This window comes from Pollicipes pollicipes, unplaced genomic scaffold (assembly GCF_011947565.3).
Source record: "Pollicipes pollicipes isolate AB1234 unplaced genomic scaffold, Ppol_2.1 Scaffold_4002;HRSCAF=4701_pilon_pilon_pilon, whole genome shotgun sequence".
In the NCBI taxonomy this organism is placed as follows: Eukaryota; Metazoa; Arthropoda; class Thecostraca; order Pollicipedomorpha; family Pollicipedidae; genus Pollicipes; species Pollicipes pollicipes.
The window spans coordinates 36,204,502-36,228,288 of NW_023596420.1; the positions used below are offsets into that span (position 1 = coordinate 36,204,502).

The 23,787-nt window shown below is 57.6% G+C and overlaps 1 protein-coding gene across 2 annotated transcripts in view; it reads left to right on the forward strand.

Annotated features, from left to right (window-relative positions):
• The first annotated feature begins 2,368 nt into the window (after positions 1–2,368).
• The window catches only part of LOC119093802 (WAS/WASL-interacting protein family member 3), a 40,542-nt gene continuing 19,123 nt past the window's right edge, over positions 2,369–23,787 (forward strand). For both annotated transcript variants that reach the window (XM_037216813.1, XM_037216814.1), the window contains exons 1-2: positions 2,369–2,869; positions 18,849–18,906. The gene's annotated coding sequence lies outside the window, so the exon portion shown is untranslated. The remainder of the gene's footprint in view (positions 2,870–18,848; positions 18,907–23,787) is intronic.

Below are 23,787 nucleotides of genomic sequence, written 5' to 3' on the forward strand. Positions count from 1 at the left end.
AGCTCGGTGCAGGGGCTCGGTCTTCGCTTTCCTGCGGTCGGTCGTAGTCACGAAGAGTAGTGGCTCAGTTACGCAGGTGTGTATCCCTGCAAACCAGCCATTCGGCCGCACACGACGAATACGATGCAAGTGTAAGTTGCATGTTACGCATCCCGATATTCCTGGAATAGAGTTTTCATCGGTCAGTAGTTAATGCAGGGAGGAGACGCGGGAGCGGGGAGGGGGGAGGGGCACGGGACGACTGAGACCCCAATTTTCTGAAAATTTAGCGTTGACCCAACGAACGTTGCCTGGAAATGGCCGCAAATGTTCCCGTTACCCCTGATTTCCTTATCCTGTTTTTCAGATAATCATGTAAGGCGACTTCTCACACGTGTGCAGTAAATGAATTACATTCCAGAGCGCGTGGATTGAGCGCTGCCAGCGGAGCAAGGGCCAGCTCAGGGCGTTTTTACGCACACAGTACGCATGCTGCAACTGACGCTGCGACACCGCTCGCCGGCCGCTCAACCTTACTCGGCGGCTGGCGGCGGACCACCCCCATGCCAACCGCACGCGCGCCCCAGGACCGCGCGCCGGCGGCATTTTTGAGGTGCAGTCGTCCCGGCGCGGGTCGGCCCGAGCCCGGTGCTGACCGGCACGAGGTGACCGCTGCCGGTGCCGGCTCGGGGGCCCTGCAGGGGACCGGCACCCGGCCGGGCACACACCTGTCCCGGCGGCGGCGGCGGCGGCGGCGGCGGCGGAACACGCCCGCGGGCGCCGCGCGCCGCAGACGGGTCTGTGACGTCACGGGCCCCGGCGGCGAGCGTCGGCGAGACTGTACGGGCCGCCAGTGGCGGAGGAAGGGGTGAGCCGGAGGTTGCTGAGGCGCGGGAGGGCCAGCCATCTGCCGAGTCCTTGACGTGAGATGAGCCGTGTACTGGGAGACTATATGTATCACGCGCTACTGTCCGTGTATGCCCGCTATATGTATTATTTCAACGTCATTGCAGTAAATGTGTCAAATAAGTGTCTTAAGGGTTAAATTACTGTTAAAGTGAATGTTTCACACTTGGAGGCATGAAAGCAAGCATCAAATACGATGAAATAAGCTCACTTATAACTGTTGGTGTACTTGAAGGTGGAAAAGATTGCCCTGGACAACCAAATTTTACTGTTTAGAAAATGTGCCCCTCAGTGCGTCATTGTTTGATAACGTTATCTTACATTGCACAGCATTGATTGAGAGCCAATTGACCACCGGTATGTAGAGCAATCGTGCTTACGAACGCCAGATATGAACGAATCAGCAATCACATCTGTTTTGACCTTGCAGGTGTGTAGCTCAGAAACTAGAGGGGTTATGTGTTAGGGAGGGCACGGCTGGAACTACACCGAATGATCGTTAAGATGCCTGTTTCATTTCATTAACCCAACTCTGAATTTTATAGTATCAAACATCTCTGTTCCTATTATCTGTCTCAATTCCATTTCTGAGGATTGTTTTGAGCGCGTGCCGTGCCGTCAGCACTGAGTCAACGTGCGAGCGCACCCTCGATTGGACTTTTCGGCTGCAGTTTTTGATGTGAAGGCAGGCGCCTGTGTCCGACCGAGGCTCGTCAAGCTCCGTTTAACCGCTGATAAATGGAATAAAATAACGCGCGGCGATTGGCCAACCCCCCGAGTGACGGCGGTCAGTGCGGACGACCTCGAAATCGGCCCGAATATAATGGAAATGCTCACAGAGGAGCGGAAACCACTGCGATGTAAGGGACATCGCTCCAATGAACTGACCGTTCCGGAGCGCCATTCATCGAGTCGGGCCCGCCGCGCCAGCAGCGATGAGGGCGATCACTATCGCCTCGGGTTTGACGGCACGCATTCGCTGGAGAGAATCGACCATTGTGCGCGCGGCCTCGGCTAGATGAATGAAGCCGCGAGCCGGCGGCGGCGCGGTGCACGCCCGAAAATAGACACGCGATATCCCCGTCACGCACGCGGCCGCCGCGTCGCCGCGCGCCGACGCCCGTCGGTTACGGCATCGATCCCGGGCCGTTCTCCGCCAGGCCTGTCGTCAGCCACTGGCTGGCGGCGAGCGGCGACGCGCGGCGCGCGACCTGGCTGACCACGGCGCTCGCGGTGACGCGCGCCGCTCCTGCTCAGCGGCGGCGCGCGCCCTCCCCCCGCGCCGGCCGCCTGGGCGCGCCCCTGGCGTCGGTGCGTGGGCTGGCCAGCTGGCGGAGACTGTCCGCCGGCGGGTCGTGTTCCGGCGCGAGCCCGCTGCCGCCGCCGCCGCCGCCGCCGCCGTCAGTGCTGCCGCCGCCGGCAGGGAGCGTGTGTGTCAGTCGGTGGAGCGGGGTGCGTAGCGAAGCCACGGGAGCCTCGACCGGACGAGGCCGGGCGCGAGGGAGGAGCAGCAACGCGGCGCGGCTCTCCGGGGCGCCAGGCGGGCCCCGCCGGGCTGAGCAAGCCCACAGCGCCGCCGCCGACGCCCCTTGGACGCTGGCCCGTCGGAGCGGAGCCGCCTTCCCGCCATGTGGGGCACCTCCGCTGAGGTCACGACGTGCACCTGCGCCGGCGTGCGCGGATGAGGGATGTGCCGAGGCGCGGCGCCAGAGGCCAGCCCCGTAGTACTCCGTGGGTCGCGGCGTAGCGAGCCGGTGTGGATGAACTCTCGCCGAGCGGAGGCTGCCAGTTGACGGACATTCCGCGGCGTCGATCGTAGGTAGTTTGGGGTGAATGAGCTGGTGATACGCACCGAAGGACATGACTTGATCGGATTACACCCCGCCGCTGTCAAGGTGACCCTGTAGTAGAACAGAAGAAGGCGGGAGTTTTGCCGAGCTGAACCCCTACGGTCCGTTGTCTCCACGTGGGACGTGCAAGGCAGGTGAGTGAACCCGAACCATTTGGCTAATTGGTCTCGAGTCGGTCAAGTATTGATTCAGCAAACGCCTGATCGCGTCGCCGCCCCGTAGTAGCGGAAAGGGCGCGTGACAGCACGCAGAGTAGACACCCCAACCTCCTGCACCAACGGAAGTCGGCCCGCAGCCACCGCGCGGTCTCCATGTTTCGGCTGCCGAGGGGTTCGTTTGTCAGATCGGTCCGGCGGCTCTCACGCCCGCGGCTGTCGTTCTCCCCATCTCCCGCCCACCACCCCCGCCCTGGAGACACCGCTGATCTCCAACGCTTCCGCCGTCGCACCGGCGCCGTGGCGGCGGCGCGCCTCCAGCTGATCCCTGCAGGCTCGCCCCGCAGCGAGCCGCGTGACGCGGCGCGGGATACGGCGGGACATCTGAGCACGCGGAGTCCGTGTTAATCCAGGCCCGGGAACTGGACCTCGGATAACGTGCCAGACCTGAGGCCCGCACCTCCGGCTGCGCGGCTCGAGGCTGGGGATTGGGAGCACGTGCGCCTGGCCATGGGTGTGCGGCGTAGTGCCTGGTCAAGTTTGACATACCTGACATTCGCGCGCGAGCGTGGCTCGACATTTAGGTGACCTGATTTTGTGACTGAGACTGGGGTAGTTCAATTCTGAAAGTTCGTCCCACCAGCCACCGCGAGGCAATTCAACCACGTCATTTACGGGCCGAATAGCCCGAGAGCCCGTTGCCGGCCGGCCGTTTTACAGCCCTCCAAACGACCGTCCGCCTCGCCGCCACGACTGGCCCTGACCCCGCTCCCGGCTGATGGGGGTCCGAGTCCGACCCGCCGGGCCCGGATCCCGGAAGAGGGCGCCCCTGCCCGCCGCATAACCGGCTGTTACCGGGCGCAGGAGCCGGCGCCGCCCATGCATAAGTCATGGCCGGCATCGCTGCAGCCGGCCGGCTAGCGGTCCGCGCCGCCATCGCCACGTCGCGCCGCGCCCATTATGGCGCGTCGGCGGCGCTCGCGGCGCGCCGGCCACGGCCGCGCGGTTTGGGTGGCGTGTTGCAGAGTTGTAGTGCGCGGTCGGCGCCGCCGCCGCGCCTGTGGAGCTCTGCGACCCTGTGCCGACTTCTGCGGGCTTGATCCCGGGCGGCGGCGGGGCGGTGCCGAGTGGGGCAGAGTGCGGCCGGTGCCGTGCCGTGCCGTGCCGTGCCGTGCCGTGCGGTGCCGTGCCGTGCCATTCCGTGCCGTGCCGTGCCGTGCCGTGCCGTGCCGTGCCGTGCCGTGCCGTCCCATACCGTCCCACCCCGTCCCACCCTGTCCCGTCCCGCCCCCGTCCGATCCGCTCCGACCCTGCCGCGGAGGGTCGTCCGGGCCGGTGCCAGCTCGGTCGGGGTGTCGCGGCCGTGAGGGTATACCCCTTCCGCGGTCCCAAGGCCGCCCGTGCCAAGGATAGCCGGGCCATGAGCCGGCGGTCTGGCGGCGCGACCCTTTCAGCCCGGCCCGCGCCTACCGGTGTTGCGCTGCCTTTCATTGTCGGCCGCGCGCTGAGCGGGGTGGGGGTAGGGGCAGGAGGGAGGGGCAGACCGGCCTTTCCGGCCGCCGGCGCGCGGCGGGTCTGGCGGTTCAGGAGAAGGCGCGGGACAAAGTTAGCGACCATGTGTCGGCAATTGGCATGGGACGTGGCGTGCCGCCCCCGCGTCTGGGAAGTGTCCGCCGTCGAAGTTGACAACACCGTACGTCGAGTGACATGCTGCTGATAAAGTTTCACCTAACGATTTAGGTAAAACATTGGTGTAACGGATGAAAAATTGATATGGATTATTGTCTTCATCGGTGTTGGCATGCACAGAACGTTTCGGTCAGGCAATTATCCGGCCGTCGTAGGCGTCACTGAGCCTCTACTCAGTCCTCAGGACTCGAGCTGAGAACGCAGCTAACATCTGACAACGGCCGGAGAACCGACTTGACGAAACGTCCGCTGCGAATTAACACGCCAGGGAGGAAGATAGTGAGAACAATCAATCCATTTGCAGGCTCTGCCGTATCTGTGAAAACAAACATGATGTATTGATTATCCAATTGTCTCTCGGCACTTACTGCCTGCAATCCGACAGATACACGCACCGATAAGCTTGGAAAAACGGCGAGAGGCGTACTAGTTTATGTGCGGGCGAGTGGCGATCCCTCTTCGACCAGCTCGCAGGCACGCCCCGCAGACGTCACCGCACTGTCCAGATTTCCAGCTAACCGCCTCCACTACCCGTGAAGTGATGACGGTGGTGACGTGAGCCGCGCTCTCGCGTCTGGGCGCGACACGTCAGTGGTGGCCCGCCACTTACGGTCGGCCGGCCACCGCTGCCAGCGCCCCTCCCCTCCCCCTCCCCCGCCGCCCGCCTGCCGGCGTCCAGCGCGTTGCCGGCGCGCCGCTCGCCGCGGAGCCTTGGGCGCCGTCGCGGAGCGCCTGCCGACGTCTCTGTCGGGCTCTGGGCGTCAGTGTGGTCCGGAGGGCGTGGCCGTGTGTGCCCAGCTGATCCCCTCTCCGCGGCGGCGGCCGGGCTGCGGCGGCCTCGGCCGGCTGCGGTCGGTGACCTTGTTCGGCCGGCCGTCGGTGCAGCCTTGGGCTGTCGGGCGGCCGCCGGTGGAGGGGGCGGGCCGACGGACCATTCAGCGGGCTGGCTGATCCACGCCGGCGCCGGGGCTCAGCGCCGAGGCCTGGCCCAGCCGGTGGCCCCGTGCAGAGCGGGGTCAACGAGGCCGCCGAGACGCGGCCATGTGGCGCGTGACACGGGCGGGGCAGAAGACGATGGCTCCTCAGGGCCTGCCGAAGGTCGCACGGGTCCAATGCAGGACGGGATGTCTGCCTGGCGGTAGTTACGGGTAGCGTGTGCTGACTGTCCCGGGGGCTGAGCGAGGTCACGGAAGACGAGTAGGCCAGCGATGATGTGGTTGTGAGTGAGCACCGTCCGCCATTGGCGGAAATATGGTGTAGTGAATGACGGTGTCACGGTATTAGTGCTGCGGCAAAAATTCCTACCGACAACATATGCTTCTGCAGTAAAAGTTTTCTCTCGTAGCACTAATGTCGCGGTGTGTAGTTGTTGATAACAGAACAAATTTAGCACTTCTGTCGGTAGGATTTTTGCAGTACTAATATCGTGGAACTGTGAAAGACAGAATCGACCCTGATAAACGTAACCAATACCATCGTGTGCCCAAATAATGCGTGCCCGGCACTGAAGCAAGAGAACAACTGAAGGCTGGAGCAGAGCTGCTCGTCTCTGTTCTGTCATTAAGAGGATAATGCAATTTGCTGAGAACACATTATTTGTACGTTACAAACTGCATAGCGCAAACTTCACTGCACGATCCATGACGGTTAACTGAACGGACCTCCGATTCACTGTAATCACAAGGTTGCGGTTGGATGGATTCCAGCTACGCCCCGTACACCAGCTTGTAATAAGTGAAGGGACGGAATGTTGACCGAAGTTCGACAGCCTATTGGCATGGGACCACAACCACATCGGAAACTGAAGAGGGGCGTGGGACGAACCGGTCTTGCGTTCGAACGGACGCGACGCGCGGCGCGGAAAGCTAGCTTCCTTGGGATGAAGAACCTCACGGACCGGCTGGGCATGAAAGCCCAGCTCAAAGCGCGCGCTCCGGCTCCGCTATTTTCCTCGTTTATCGTCCTCGCATGAGGGTCTGTGTCGCAATGATGACGTCATGCCCGCCCCAATTCATCAAAGCGTGGTTGAGGCGCTCCGCCGTTGACAGGTCTGAGTGGTGCCGCCCACTGAAGGAGCCGTAGCAGGCAGGTGGTGGCGTGACGGCAACGGCTCCCCCGTCTGTTTGTGGATCGGCGCTCAGAACGGGACGATCACAAGCGTGTGGACTGGGAGCACGCTGCTGTTCGGGACGAACACACACACGCGCACGCACGCACGCACGCACGCGTATTCATTGCATGCATTGAGCGCTGATAAGCGCTCGAAGCGTGGAGCCGTCGCTGTGAGTGGCGCGGTTTTCCTGTGGGCAGGAGTACGCTCGTGGCAGCAGGAGTGTACCGTGGAGACGGGAGCACCTCTGGTCCCAATGCCCTTCCGTGTGACGCTCTGGGTTCGGTGTCAGCGTCGCTGCGGGAGAAAAACAGATCGTGTGAGCACGGATGGAGAAGGTGGAGAAAAACTGGTCTGGCATTGATTGCAACGAGCACCCCGCAACATCAAACTGTAAAAAACGTGAAATTAACTGAACGCTCCCGTAGCTCCCGCCACACCATACCATGCCACATACCGCATACCATATCGCATTCTCCACGTGCGCATATAAAGTCAGGTTTTGGCGGTGCATGCCTGTGTTGCGCATGATCGGTGTGCTGTGCTGGTATAGACTGCAGACAGGGCGAAGCGGTGGCAGAAGCGAGCGAGGCGAGGCGATGACGGTTACGAGGCAGGTCACTGTCCGATTGCCGGGCAATGGGACCAGAGGCCAATGTTATAAAAAGGAACGCACTTTCTGCAAAAAGTACGGCACTCTCCCTAATATTTTAAAAAGACGACGAGACAGCAAATCTGTCTTTTTCTCATGCTGGTGTTTTCTTCTTCTACTGGCGTATTTTTTATAAATAGCTCGGTTGCTCTATTGTGCACCCGAGCAAGAAACCTTTCACCGGTTTATGTAACCGATAATGTAAAATGTAACCCATAGTGCAAGTTAATGTAAATTTTGGAGATATTATGCTAATGATATATATATATATATATATGTATATGTATATGTATATACTAAATATCTAACACATATTGTATGATAAATATCAATCTTAAGAACATAATTTTGTCTTAGAAGTCAAATATCTTGAGTCGCATTTCTATGACCCCCCCCCCCCCCGCTCCCCCGTCGAGGCTGTGTTTTTTGAGGGAACTCACGATTAAATGTTAGTTTTTTGTTTATAATTTGCATTGCATCAGCTCATTTATATGTTGACAGTATTATACGAACACAGTTCTGAAAGTTAGCTTATTGTTTATCATCTGCATTTACATCGGTTCATTTATATGTAGACAGTATTATACGAACACAGCTCTGAAACTGGGGCAGACAAAAGGGTGCACTGTATGACAATAAGAATTGGCTTGCATTTCGTGTTCAACTGCTGGGCCTCCGTACATGGACGCACGTCCTAATAATGTGCGCAGTAAGGCAGGTGTCTCACCAATGTTTTCCTCGCAACGGAACATAAGAAACACGAGGTACAAGAGACGGTATAAAAACATGGTTGGAACAATATTAGAACATTCTTGGCTTCATTTTCCATCTCAGATTGCTGAAGTTCCACTCGAAATGCCCGAGTGTCATGCCGAAGTTGACAAAAGCGTTGGGGTAGGGTGGCGTTTTTATCTGACGCAAAATTTGCCGTCTCTTTACTGCTATGGGATAGTGCTGCGCCACAGATTGTCTCTCAAAGAGTGTCATAATACTTAAACGACCCCGCCGTCTGCTTTTTCGTGACGCATTTTCCGTGCCGTTCTTTTTTGCCAGACGTTTTATGATGCTCGGTGATATAAAAGTAAAAAAAAGGAACGTCAATGGTGTTCTTTTTTACAACACTGCCTGCGGCCCGTAGCGTGACGTGGCCCACAGCGGGAGGTTCGTGGACCTCTGAGAAGGTCTTTGGACCTATTGGCTGGGTTTGCCGACCTGAAAAGAGGTCTGTGTTCTGTAAACGGTTCTTACAGACCAAGGGACGTCAGCGTGTGAGAAAGGGCATCTTAGAGCGAAGCTGTTGTGATGCTTTGGAACGGTTTTGGGTCCTGGTCTGAAAGGAGACCCCGTGACTTATATCGAGCGAAGTGTCCCTTTGACAGCCAAAAATGGGTCCTGTTATTAGGTTTCGTCGTAGTATTGCAGGCCGCTCGCTCACAAACTTCAGCTGTCGCTGAAATAAACTTCACTCGCAGATTCATGTGCGGTCCGCTGGGTCATTGATCGTTACAGAATCATTTCCCGTTGACCGCTTCTCGCGTGGCTCATTTCCAGCAATTTCAGTGCTACGTTGTTATGTTGTTCGTCCCATTACTAAGGGATTTCAGATTTACTTGCCTGAGACATGATCCATCCTGACCACATTGTGAACGTTATTTGACATCATCAACGCTTAGTTTTTTTTCGCAATTTGTTTCCGCGTTCGTGGTGCTGAACACCATCCGGATTCCATACTCCACATTCCAGAAAATCATCGATCTTCGCCTGGCAAAACCGGTCCACGTTTTTGCATTCCGATTTGCAAGCTAATGATTGAAAGCAATTTGCCGAATGCCCAGTGACGCTCAGTCCCTGACCAGGACTCGGTATGTCCAGGGGGACCCGGATGCTTCTGCTAGGCAGCGCGTCACAGCCAACTTGGAAGCGGAGAGCGCCGCAATACATAGGCCGGAGACGTACGCCCACATATTACACGTAGGCACAAACCCGGCCAGCCAACCGGCAGGAACGACACCCGCCAAGGATGCCGCTAAAGACCCGAGATCATGGAGTGCGTGTTCTGAGATTGGCTTGTATGCGTCATCAGCCGGGTCAGTTATAGCAGCTGTTCTTCTGGTTCCGTTCTGAGGTGGCAGTTTACAGTAGACAGGCTGTCCCAGCTAGGTTCATGCGTATTGTCTCAGACAGGTTTACTGGATAGGTGGCTCGAGACTGGTCGTCCAAGGCAGGCCATCGTAGACAGGTCGTCCCAGGCAAGTCGTCCCAGACAGGTCGTCCGAGACAGGACATCGTAGACAGGTTGTCCCAGGCAAGTCGTCCCAGACAGGTCGTCCCACACTGGTCGTCCCAGACTGGTCGTCCCAGACAGGTCGTCCCAGGCTGGTCGTCCCAGACAGGTCGTCCCAGACAGGTCCCAGACAGGTCGTCCCAAACAGGTCGTCCCAGACTGGTCGTCCCAGACTGGTCGTCCCAGACAGGTCGTCCCAGACAGGTCGTCCCATACAGGTCGTCGCGGACAGGTCGTCTGTGGAGTGTTGGATACTCAAATGAAAATTAAGTTGTTGGATCAATGTAGATTTGGTCATAGTGCACAAGCAGCTCATGTTGCAGCTTGCATTCACTGTAAACCAAGGCTAGATGGCAGATAGGAGGGGAGCAAGGGAGCAATCAAGCTAACTTGGGCTACTGAATCCGCATGAACTTGCCGTCGCCGCGTAAAGTTAAGAAGAAAAATGAGTATGGCAAATACATGACAACCTCCCGCTCATCTAAGGGGCAGCACGTTCGGTACATGCATTACGGATCTTCTGAGAACAGGCTCAGTCCTGTTTGAAATCAGAGTCTCGTACATGGGCCGTGATATAAGGCATTCTCGTACACAACTTGCAATGCGGCGATGTGCGTAAGGTCAATATTTTGCTGTTTGGACGTAGGGAATGCTGAATGGAAACGAATGTCCATATTTGGTGTATGACTGTCTGAATGTGATCTCATTTCTGATAATAAGTGTACGCACGCGTGCATGTCATGGTGTCAGAAGTAACAGCGTTTGGTTGATGTGTACAGGCGGGTGGTCAGAACAAAGTCAAATGGACTCACATAAATTCCGAGATCGACCTCGGTAATTGCTAGCACACACACAAACCTAGTGCATCAAGCGCACTCAAACGCACACAAGCATAACACACACAAACCAAGCGTACTTGCAAACACGAACACACACATATTTAGCCCACACAGGCGTAGTACACTTTGCAAGCTCAATCTGTTTCAGGCGCATATCTTCGCATGAGGGCTGTGTCAGCCTTTTCAGTCCTTTCGAATCCCCGGACGTGCGAGGCAGCTTACGGAGGATGCACATAACGGAGGAAAGGCTGACAGGGCCTAATTATGTCTGTGTTCATATATACTTGGTGACAAAGCGACTTTGACTTCAAGGTTGAGACTTTGGTTTTGATTTGGGTATGCTCGTAATTTGAATGATCATTGTATAAGAGAGCCGGTGTTTAAGTTGGGAAGTGCGTTTTCATTTGATGACCAGTAAAAAGTATACACACAAACACACACTAATACGAACATCAACACAAAGTGAAATTCGGAGTGAAATGTGGGTTTTTATGATGGGACGCCTTTGAAAAGTGTCACGTGTTGTCATCCCTCCACAAAACCGAGGGCTGGATCCGGCAGCGTGCGTCACGCAATGAATGAAACTGTTCTGCAAAGCCACCGCTCCGTCCCTGACTGCATGCGGCTTACTACGTGAAACCGCAGCCTTCGCGACGGAAAAAAACGACTCCGATGCTGAGCCGTCTGCAAATCGCCGACGAGCACAGCCCATCATGATGCTGTTCCAGATGATGAAAACAATCACCTGGCTGCTCACTAAGTGGGATGATCATGCTTACGTCTTCCCGCTCAGACCAGGGAATACGAGGCGGGTATGAGTAAGAGAACTTTACTATCATCTTGAGGTATCAATATCTTCCTCTGCGTGCTCTGGTGTGCAAAAGGTGCACTGCTACAAGCGCTCTGTCCAAATCGGCGGGTAATGACCCGTGCTCCCCAGATGCAAGACGTGGGTCGGAGCATGACCTCCAGGCCACATAGCGTGCCGCTTGGCGCCGTTGGCTCGGGTGGACGTTTTCACCGGGCGAGGTGGCGACTGCATCGCTTTGAAGCGCTTGTGTCGCGCCGCAGGCCGGATTGAGACGTCGCTATGGCGCAGGCTTGGAAGCGCTCGTGTCGTATCGCAGGCGGGATTGAGTCGTCGCTGTAGCACAGACTTTGAAGCGCTCGTGTCGTATCGCAGGCCGGATTGAAGCGTCGCTGTGACGCAGGCTTCGAAGCGCTCGTGTCGTATCGCAGGCGGAATTGAGTCGTCTCTGTGGCGCAGGCTTTGAAGCGTTCGTGTCGTATCGCAGGTCAGATTGAGACGTCGCTGTGGCGCAAGCTTTGAAACGCTCGTGTCGTTTAACAGATTGGAATGAGACATCACTGTGATTGAGACGGGCTTCCGCTGTCAATCATCATCGTTAACAGCGCTGACAACGTCATGCGTTGCCAAGCTGCCGCTTTTTATTCCGCTGTGGAGGAGTGCCGTTTTTGCCCGTCCGCCGTCGACAAGCCCTTTGTCTGGCCGGCCCGAGCAATAATTCGTAGCTCTGCCATGACTGGAGCATTCCCAAACGTTGATGAAAAGCGCTCTTTAACCTTTCCTTGGCGCTATGTCCCAACAGATATGATCTCTGTTGTTTGGGTGCACCTGTGATTGTTTCAACCAACTGCACGCCATGCATACGACTGAATCTGGTGCAGCACCGAATACATATGTAGTTGTTGTGCAGTTCGCTGGTGGCGATGGCCTGACACGGGTGCACCTTGTGCCATGTTCAGTGATGCATACACATGCAATCGCATTACGTAAGTATGTTAAATTTGAATGGCCAAATCTAGCAGCGTCGGGTGCAGGCAACATATTTTACCGGCCGAAACATACTTGTTGCTGTAAATGCTGCAACGTTGATGACCTCGGCTATTGAAGGGGTGGATAATTGACGAAAGGAATTTATCACTTCCTCGTAAGGCGCAGAAGGGGTGGTCACTACTACTCTGAGAAGTTCGCGACCGTCTGGTCACGCAGCATGCCCCCCCCCCCCCCCACCTATCCCCACCCACATGGGGCCAGTCCTCCCAAATGTCTGTCAGGACAGCTGACCACCCCATCCAACCAAAGGCAGGGGGAGCGGCTGCGGGACTTCACCAATGACGGACCTGTCCCGAGACATGGGCAGAGGTGGGAGGTGCGCCTGTTTGTTCGGCGGCGGCGGCGGATCGAGAGGCGCGCCGGCGTCATCACCTGCGAGATTAACGTGCAGCTTCGCCGGCTCCGCTGCGGCCAGCACCATTGACCTCCGACAGCCGGCGGAGCTTATCGCGCTGCTCACGGATGGCTCGGCCCACTCGGGCCATTAAGGACTTAGTCGAACGAAATCGTTTAAGGATCTCGAATGTGCAGGGGCCTGCCGGTTGTCTGTCCATGGCCCGGGGCGGTGCCGGTCAAGACAGGCGACTGACGGGTGAGGGGGGGGGGGGGGGCAGCGGCCCGGTGCCCGTCTCCATTGTTCTTCGCTCTTCAAACGAGCCGGCCGGCGGTGTCGGATGCGCCGGTGTCGTCCCCCCGTTCCCGTCGACTGGGACGCACGGACGGGCCTTACCTCAACCTGTCCGCCAACTGTGACGGATGGGGTGGCGTTGTCTGTCGCACGCGCCCGCAAACTGCGTCCGACGTGCGAACTCGCTGGCCCGCAGGCTGTCAGGCAGCAGGCGAACGGGACAAAGTCAGGACATCGTCGTAATTACCCGCCAGCTGCTGTGATGCAACAGCGCCGCACAGGTGGCCCCCCGTCACCCCTTCCCCGACTACCCCTCCCCTCGCGCAGGCCGAGACCGGGTCACTCACCCGGCAGCGACAGCCCAGGGTCGCGGCTGCAGCGCGCCAGGCAGCAACGCGACGGCACGCTGACAGGGATGAACCAATGGCCGCCGCGATGCTGGGCCCCCCGCCAATCAGCGGGCGGCGCTGCGGCCGGCACTGCGGCCGCGGGCTGCGGTGGGGCCCGGGGTCGAGCCCGCTGCCTGGCGGGGCTGCCGCCGGCAGCCGGTGGTATCCGACTGATGCGCGGTGCGTGTGGGCTCCGCCCGGCCGGCGCGACCGCGGCCGGCCCGCCGCTGAAGGTCACCGGGGTCGCGCGGAGGCGGCGTCACCGAGCGGCGCGTTCGGTCGCATCCGCGCTCGCTGCCAGGCTGGACTGCTGACGACTGGGTCGCAGATGTTGCTGTGACAGGAAGACTGGGCGCGGGCTAGCATTGGATTACCCTTCGCGCAACCGCTCTGAGCGCGGCGGGCATCCCAGCGTGCTCTCCGGCAGACCACGCCTCTCCAAGCGCCGCTGTGGTGCCATCCACTGTCGCTAAGTCAGCCGGCCGGGCCGAGAGGGCCGCTGCCTGCAGTGTCGGCATCACGTTTACAGCCATGCAAACGCACACCAGCAAATCATATTGAATGCCATGCAACCGCGCACCGACAAGCGACCCCGCTGCCGACCACGCCTGGCTCTGTGTGTCGGGCCAGTCTTCTCCAGAAGCCGCCGTGGCAAATACCGTAAACTTCAGCTCTGCCGTCTGCCTCAAAATAAACAGCAAGACGAAGTAAAAAGTCGTTGGGAGAATACGCACAATCCGTACTGAGTCACCTTAATAGAGTGGCAGCGCGTAAGCGCACGACCACACCGACATGCGGCGCCGAGTCGCCAGGCGCCCTGGAGCCGCCACTGGCGGCGTCGGGTGTCCCCGGTGGCGCTGGGTTGGCTCACCACGTCACGCACATCCGGCGCATACCAGCTCGGCTGCAGTCTGCAGTCGGCGCGCTGGGGTCACGGGCGGCCGTGGAGTGGGCGGGGGGCGGGAGAGGGGGTCGCAGCCCGAATCGGAGCAGACGTGGGCCGCCCGCTCAAGGCGGAGGTGGCGCCGCCGGCGCCGGCCGGCGGGCGCCTGTTTGCCGCACCTGACGTAGAGCGGCGATGGTGACGCAGGCATCGATCACACCCCGATCGAGTGCGGCGGAGAGCCGTTGCAACACCTGACCGCCGCCGCCGCACACGCCGTCGGAATGGCCGTCTGAGTTGCCCGGTGCGGGGCCGACACCTCTGAACTGACGGGGCGTGAGCCGCTGGCGACGGCCGCGGGCGTCGGCCGGGTCTTGCCGTCGACGTACTGGCGCGGGTGGTTGCCGGCCGAAGGGACGCAAACGCTGCGTTCGGCGACGGGCTGTGCCAGACGCGGCGTCACATAGCCTCGCTTCATTTGCCTTCCTCTCCCCGATCATGTGTACCGTCCTGTATCGCCGTCCACCCCATGCGTCAGTCACGTACAGCGGTGATTCCCAACAGTGCGCCCTGTCCACCGCATGTTTTGATGTTTATATAATTGCCTGGAATGCTTATTGAATGTGTCTGGTGCCCATAAAATGCGAAAACAATGGTAGCGGTCCACGTTTTACTCGGCATGCAAGGGTAGGTGTGCCCGGCCCTGCGGTGCAGAACTGTGGTGTTGCAGCCACGTTTATGTGACGGCAGCTTAATGAACTAGTGCCTTCATAGTCACCAGAACAACGGCTTCGCTGTCGGCAGAGCAGCTTCGGTAGTCATCCGTCGCTGGTTTTCGCAGAATGGTTCAACTTGCGATTTGTTGTGTACACACACACACACACACACACACACACACACACACACACACACACACACACACACACACACACACACACACACACACACACACACACACACACACACACACACACACACACACACACACACACACACACACACACACACACACACGCACGCACGCACGCACGCACGCACGCACGCACGCACGCACGCACGCACGCACGCACGCACGCACGCACGCACGCACGCACGCACGCACGCACGCACGCACGCACGCACGCACGCACGCACGCACGCACGCACGCACGCACGCACGCACGCACGCACGCACGCACGCACGCACGCATATATATATATATATATATATATATATATATATATATATATATATATATATATATATGCGAAAACTATGATACTCGAACTGCATAACTGCATGCATCAGACACCACGGTGATTCAGACGTTGCAGAGTGGTGGTATATGTAGTGGCTCATAGCTTCAGCTTCGCTGTTGTCAGTCGGGCTCGGAGGCGCAGGTGAGCCGTCACCATACGCGGCACCTCGGGTCAATTTCACGGATTGTCGGGCGGATCCCGCCATAGAGCTGGCGTTCGGAGTTTGCTGGTCGCGCCCCCGTGCTTGCGTATTTTGCTGGATCAGTCTCCCATGTTCTCAATGGGGCGCAGCCTGGGCACGCGGAGAGCTCGTGTCGCGTTGTTCGGCGGACTCGCTGACCTCCTCAAGCGGTTCTCGGGCCTCACGTACGTACTGTGTGCTCGAGTGATCTGGACAGAGGACGTGCTGACCGTCTCGGTGGTGAGCCTGCAGGCACGGGAGGATATCTTCCCTCAGACACCTACCGGTTTGCTTCTGCAAGGCATGCTCACCAGCCGGGTGACACTGCGCGAGCAGGTAACCGGCCGTACCAGCAGTCTGCGGGGAGCGCGGACCGGCCGCTCCCCCCAGTACCTGTCCTCAGAGGGGACACCTCCAACGTGCGTGGAGTGTGACATGTGAGGCATTCGTGCGCCGCTGTACGTGCGCTGGGACGCGTCATCCAAGTGACGTTCTCTCGCTCTCCGCAGGACATCGGTCCCAGGATGAGATGCGAATTCGGGTGTTCTGTTGGCTTGCCTGGAGGCCGGTGGACTCCGATGGCTTGTTCCTTACTTCATCCCCTTCTCCTTAAGTTTCTCCGTCATGCTGGTCAAATCGTCGTTCCTCCATCCCCGTCTCTCCAAACATTTTTGGCACATTTGGCTGTGGTATGCGAACCTGCCCTGGGCGAGGATTGCTGTGCGCTGGCATGTACCCTTTTTCTCGTTACAGCTCTGACGATATGGGGCTCGCGCTCGTCGGGCGTCTTTGCCACCTTCTGACCTTTCCCGTTGTGACGGTATGTCCTCTGGCATCCTTTTTTTAATGATCGTTATTGCCATCTGCTAGCTCGCGACAATGTCGTAAACCACCTGTGGATTCACTGTTTTCACAGCAGGGTGACACTAAAGACGGATGTGCGCAACCTGTTGGGAACAAATGCATCCAACAAATCCGCGTGACAAAATTATGACGTTGCCAATGAAGGTAACCTTCGTATCATAGATTCAAGCTCTTTCCGAAAGCACACTATTCACCCGTTACATGCATAGCTACGTCATTACTACTGCTTAGTATTTCAAGAAAACGATATAGTCGAAGTTTACCTTCCCACGCGCCAACGCAACAATCGAAGCCGAGGCCAAGCGTCACCAATGCGGCCATGCCGGACGATGTTGCTGTTACGACACAGCCGGTGGTCGGAGCGGCGCCGTGGCACGTCCGCCGCGTGGCGTGCTGCCGTGGCATAGGGCCCGTTGAGCCACGCACGCCACGCCGGGCCGCTTCCGTCGGCCGGCGCGCCGCCCGAACAGGCGATTTTCCTCGACTCCTTCCGCCGCGCCCGGCCAGTCACCCGTCCCCCCCCCCCCCCCCCCCCGGTGGCGAGCCCGGCGCAGCGGCGGTGGCGGCGAGCCCGGCGCAGCGCGCGTCGCCGGCGGCCGCGCGCTCGTTGCGCCCGGTTTTTGTCCGGCCGCCACTCACGGCTCACTAACGAACCGCGTACCGACCGGCGCGCGGGGACGAGCGTGAAGGCTGGGGGAGCGCCGGCGGGCATCAGCGCGTGCTGAGCCGCACCCACGGGGGGAGGGGGAGCGTGAGGTAGGACGCGGTCGCGTGCCGCGGACACGACATCGTCCAGGCTTAGGCGCCGGTACGTTATGACCAAAGCAAGCTCCTGCGGCCCTGCCACGGCCGGCATGCTCGCGCCGTCGCAGTGACTGGATGCGCTGGGGTGGCGTCATTGCAGGTTGGCTATGGGAGGGCGAAGTGAAGAGGCGAAGTGGTCTTCGGCATCGCAAAATCTGCGGTGCCGTTCGGTTTCTCCGCAACGGTGACACAGGGGCTTGGAGAGAGCGCGTCCCACGCTGCGGTCGGGGACGGGCTCAGTGGTGTCATTGTACAAACGGTCCGATCTGGGCATGTCACGTCAGATCGGATGTCATGCGAGCCAGTTCTCACACCCCGGGACATGGCTTGCGGGGTCTGATCCGGACCGGGCGGAACAAGGAGGGACCTGTACCACGGTTGTGTTAAGCCTCGATGACGGTCCGGCTGCACTGCTGCTAGCAGAAAGGACAGGGGATTACGGGCTAAATCCAACCGAGCCAGACTACGCCGGCTGACAGTGTGTAGGCGTGTAACGGTAGCGCTAGATTGGAACGCAGAGCTCGTAAACACGCACGGGTCCGCCTGGGCGACGACGCATTGCACGGCGCCGTCAGCTCCCACGCACATGGCCAGACTCTTCTGACGCTCTCTCCGGTTTTGGTGAGAAATGCCGCGCGTGGGACCGCCCAGCTCTGGGCTGTCACTACACAATGCGGAAGTGATGGACCGAGCTGATGTGTCGCGCGCCTGCCTGCAGAGTCGGGACCAAAATAGTCCCGATCGAAATGGATGTGGCAGCGGCCCTTGTCGTCGTGTGACGGCTGTCTCCGCCGTCACGTCTCCGGCGGCGGCTTGACGGCTTTCCTCGGCGTCCGCCGGCACCGGTGACCACCGAAACATGAGGCGGCACGTTGCGCTTCATTTCGTCGACAAGCTGCCCCGTTACTCCGCGGCGCGGCTCCGCTTCTTCTGCGGAAGACTGGGCCGATGCATGAGCCTCTGCAACAGCGGCGGGTTCACACGGCACAAGGGTGCAGGTTCAGCTCGGCGATCGAACGGGATCTTGCAGGAAACGGTGCCGCCTGCACAGTTACACACGCGCCATCGGACAGCCATGTGCGGAAAGGCTTAGGGTCGGCGCGATCTTTTTTCGCTCAGCCGACATGGCCTTTTAGCGTAATGCTTTTGGATAGGCTACTTATCCGTTGCGGTTCATGGAGTCGATTGTAGTTCATTAAACCAATCTATGCGTGCGGCGTGTTCAAAACACTCGCCTCTTCTGTTCTTGTGAAACGCATTTTGAAAAACGTTAACTCGCCGTCATCGGAATGCATCTGCCTGTGGTGCTGAGCCAATTGTGTGGAACTCTCTGCGTGTGGCATTGCTGAGCGGCCCGTCTAATCAGTCACATCTGTAACGGGATTGGGGCGCGGAGGTCGTGTATCCGGGAAGGAGCACCGCAAAAGACTGATACTATCTCGGTCTCTAATTTGTGCCGTTCGTGACGGTGCTGTGGCTCGGGCAATTGCGGCTGTACGTTATGTGCAATAGCTAACGGCGTTTCTTTTCTTCCACAGAGCCGCTGTCCAGGTGGCTGAAGGTGCAGCGAGCTATTCACCGTGACCGAGCTGACCGGTGCGTACACCACCGCCCCCCCCCCCCCCCCCCCGACTGGGAAAGAGTTTACCCGTGTCTGACGGCGCGCCGCGTCTACGCGCGTCGCCTCCGTGATCTTAACTGTGACCTTCGCCGTAACTCGGATCCGTCCCGTCTGTCGTGGGTGAAGCCACGCACTGGATGTTTGGGGTGGCAAGTATGTGGGTCTGAGGGGGCAGCCGGACGTCTTGTCTGTTTTGTTACTGGTATGTGACGATTTGCGAGTAATATTTTATTTTTTTTAAAAAACTTCTGGAGAAGTGGGAACATGACCCGTAGACCGCGTTGTTAACTACCCCACGCGCACCCAAGTTGAGGATGTGTCAGCGATGATGCTCATGCATGCATGCAACTGCGACCGCACTCCGACTTCATCCTCCCAACTGTGATCCTACCATTAACCCCTTCCCAGCCTCCATCCTTCCTCCTGCTGCGAGCTGCGACAGTGATCATGTCCCCGACCCTCGGCGGGGTCGGCCAATGCACGGTCCTTGTTGGGCCGCCGCCCGTGACAGGGCCACTTGGGTTGTAGCGCGGGTGCCAAGAACCACACGCGATTTCTTGGAAGGGTCCGCAGACCCGGTCCGAACAGCTAGGGGAGCTGCCCGACCCCGCGTCCCCATGGCCACCGCTCGTGCTCTCCGCCATTTGGATCAGGTGGTGATGTATTGCCCCGGACTGATCGTGCTTCTCAGCTGCTCGAAATTTCGTTGCCGCCTTTGTGCAGTGGCCACATAGGTGAGAGCTCACGCGACCAGAATCCTGATGCTGACGCGATCAGCGGACGCTCCGTTGTAGCCAAAGTGCGCAAAATTCTGCCTGTGCGACATCCTGTTTTGATCAGCCTTGCTGAACTATGGTTGGTAGCAGCTCCAACTCCAGATGCATGACGAAACTGGACCCCTACCGCGAAGGGAACGGCTTTTGGCTCCGTGCCAAGAGTTCCCCGTCCCGATCAAAGTCTCCCGTTGCGACCATCACGGGTTTTTGGCTCTCTGCAAAGAGCTCCCCGTTTCGATCAGTCTCTCGTTGCGACCATCACGGGTTTTTGGTTCACTGCCAAGAGTTCCCCGTCCTGATCAGTCTCCCGTCACGACCATCGCGGTTTGCGACGGATGCTGGCGGGTCTTCTCTCTCCACCGGCTCCCTCGCTGCGTTTGGCTCCTGTGCCCGTGTCTTGGGCATCCTCCCCCCCCCCCCCCCCACCCAGCGTCAGTCGCTGCATCTGCGGTCATCCCCGGCCCAGACGGGCCCGCGGCTCGGTCTTGATCCCGGCCTGGGAGCAGAGTCGGAAATGAAAGGCTGCCCCTGCGAGCCGCCGGCTCTTCCGACGGTCCAGATTCGTCCCGGTTTGGCGGAGTGGCCGGCCTCGAGCACCCACCTCAAAGACCGCCGAGGAGCGGCGGTGGGCGCGCGCACCGCGTGCTGATGTGGCTGCGCCGCCGGTGTGAGTGTGCTGGGGGGGGGGGGGGGATTCGATTAGCCGCCGGCTGCGCGGCTTCTCAAGCGCGCGGGCTCGCCTGCCGCGCACGATTGCGGCGGCGGGAGGTGCGCTGGGACCTTCTGCAAACGCTCGATACGAGCGAGGAGACCGCGCCGAGGCGGGCGGGGATGCCTGCGTGGTCTAGCGTGGGCTCTGGCCGATTATCACCAGTTTGTTGGTAGTCAAACGCCAGTCGTAGGGACGGTTTGGTCCCGCCCCGTCCGTTAGAAGCGGTCATCGCCCATCCGGACACACCCAGGGCAGCCCTTCGTGTCGCCAGTATGTGACGCTAGGTCGGTGCTATAGGCCAGCGTCACACACCACGGTAGCGCCTCGTGTCACTCTCCACCGTGGGGACCGGTGCAGGTGTGATCCGATCCCGAGCCTCACCCGAACACGAATGAACCGATCGTGATGCGCAGATGGTTCGCGGTCCGACCGCCGCGAGGGGCGGCTTTTGTGCATCAGCTCTGTGGGCAGCATGCTCGTATGACCCCGACAGCCACCCGGCTGCCAAGCGAGGGCCCGCTGACTGTCTAGTCAGCTGACGGGAGTCATCTGAGCTATGGACTCTCTGCCACGCATGTGGGTGTCATATGACTATTTTAGTTGGCGTGCCCTGAAGTTCAAATCATCATCACCTATCCGCCACACAGCGGAGGAGTCCTGTGCGTAGACTCTGTCACACAGCGGAGGACCCCTGTGCTGTGGACTCTGTCACACAGCGGAGGAAGGAGTGCTGTGCTGTGGACTCTGTCACACAGCGGAGTCCTGTGCTGTGGACTCAGTCACACAGCGGAAGAGTTCTGTTTAGGAGTTCTGACGCGGCCTGACACGGCCGCGTCAGGAGTCCCCACGTGTCCGGCCGGCGGACGGCCCGCTGAAGTTAATGAATGGGGGGCTCCAGATCGCCCGGCGGTGCGCCGCTCGAAGGATCCAGGGCTGACAAACGCACGCGTTCCATCGACTGCGCCGACGATGTGAGGCCCTGGGCTCTCGTGTATAGTGATAGATTGTCAGGCCCTGAGCGGGCGTTCATAGTGGTCGATTTGCCGGTGTCTTCACTGCGGACGTGGTCTTCACACGCACTTGTATCACGCAACTCTCGGGACGCTCTTGAATGCACTGCGGCACGCGCGTAGTCTAGGAGTTTGTCTCCACTGAACCTGAGAGATCCGGTTTAGTAAAGGGGGTTACCTGGTATTGGGCTCTATTTATTTTTTATCAGTTTGTCAGCAGCCTGCTGCAAGGGTTTCCGACGGTAGATCCGTTAACTCGCGTTGAAATAGAACCAGCAGTCTCCTTGTACAGGCTCCAAAGAGCGTCGTACTGATCCCACTATGCAACACCCGGAAGTTGCGACTTCAAGACTCGGCAGCATATGAAAAGGAATCAGAGCGTCTCAGCATGGATTGGTGGAGCGAAATTCTTAATTAGCTGTCTTGGGTGGAATAATATAGCGCACGATTGTCTGGCACATCACTTAAGTTCGCACAGATGACGACAGCGTATGCTAGAGCGAACAAAGGACGTGACTTCCTGAAGCTGCAATGCATTGCAGGCACAGCTGTTGCACACAGCAGGTGTGCTAATGACATGCAGTTTCAAAGCTCTGACATTGAAACAAATGTGGGGAGGTCTGTACAAGGAAAAGCAGTCTGCGGCGTGAGCAGATTTCTGCTTCCCTCTCAACTTAAGAACAACGTCATGAAAGGGCGCCTGGAAGCACTGGCCCGGCGTTATGAGCTTCGGGATTTTAATTTATTTTCAATTTCTTTGTTACGTTCTTGCGCTTTTGGGAGAAGAGCGATAGGCTAGATATAACGATAAACAGTGTCCTAGAATTACCGACTTTGGATGTACAGTAACACCCCATGTGGAGGAATTTTTCGCTCCTTATCCGTATATTTTGTCATTTCTTCAATCTTACCTGATGTCTTACCATACATTCTTAACCATATTTTAACCCTTCCAGAGATTTTAAGATGTTATCCAAATCAGAGCTCACTTGAAACCACTAAGCATAAACAAGGCTCCACAGGACCTGTACGCCTAGGGCTTTGTTCTGCCTCACCTACATCTGAATCATGCCTATGCATCCACAGAGCGAGGGCACTAGGTACCTTCAAGCCCGAGAGCCCTCGAGACTACGGCCGCTTGCATGCATTAATTTTGGTTTCTTTACAAAATACATAGCAATCTACAGCCGTGTGCCAAGTACAAGGTTTTTACGCATCCCAATTTTTGGAGTCACACCAGGCGAAAACCACACCAGCAAAGTAAAGCCCGCTAAAATCACCAGCAAAGCCTGATGGAGAGTTTTACTCCACATATTTAGTTTTCCCGAAGAAACTTGATCACTAAATTGCACCTCTCCCGAAATAAAGGAGAGAAAAATCGAAGAAATGTCTATGATTTGATTACAAAGTTTGACCTAAATTCAATAAGTTTTTATGTTTAATTATGTACTTTTGTTTCCTTCTTCTTACACAGATGTCATACAAATTCATTTTTCCTTCCTTTTCGATATTCTTCAAAAAGTATATATATGGCCTAAAGTATTGACCAGTTTCTCTGCAAAGCGTTTCAACTGCAGATTTGCACATACTTGATACGTATATCGGATTGATTCGTCAGCCACCCAAACATGTTTGATACGCAGCCAGCTGGAAACAATTCATATGGAACGAAGAAGACAATTTAAGGCAGGGATTAAAGCAAACAGGGATAAATTTTTATCCCCGTTTTCGCGTTGTTAAACCTCTTTAGTTAGCCTTTTTTGTTCAAGGCCCGGCTCAATGATGATAAATCTAAGTTATTTCAGTTTCACCTCCGCACCACGTTACATCATCCTGCCCCACCTAGCTTTGGAACAGACCTGGCGCAGCTAATACAGGAGTGCTAGGTAGCGAAATTTTGCGATTCGGAAATGTCTTCTCATGCAGAGCTCCTCTTAGTTGTTTCACATTTTCATCTTGAAGATTGGTGTGCACGATTGATGTTTGTGTTTTGCGGGTGGGCCGGGTGTTCCTGTCTGTCAGCATACCATGCGAAAGATACCGACTTGGTACTGTGTGGGGGAGCGGAAAGAAGGCTTCCCTCAAAAAGTCAGTAATTTTACCCTGTAAGACACCTCATTGCTAACCTCACCTGCTTTCAGAACGTGATTTTTACCAGATTTGGCAGTTTTCTGTTTTCACCCATCAAATTTTGCTCATAAGGCAAGTTAGGATGTCACAGGACATATAATTAAGCTATTTTATTGCATACTTTTGGTCATTTGTTCGAGTGGTCCCTCATGTCTGTTTAACAAGATGTTGTCCGTGGTTGAATGGCTTGATGGGCGCCATTTGGCTAACGTAGTTAGTGCGCCACAA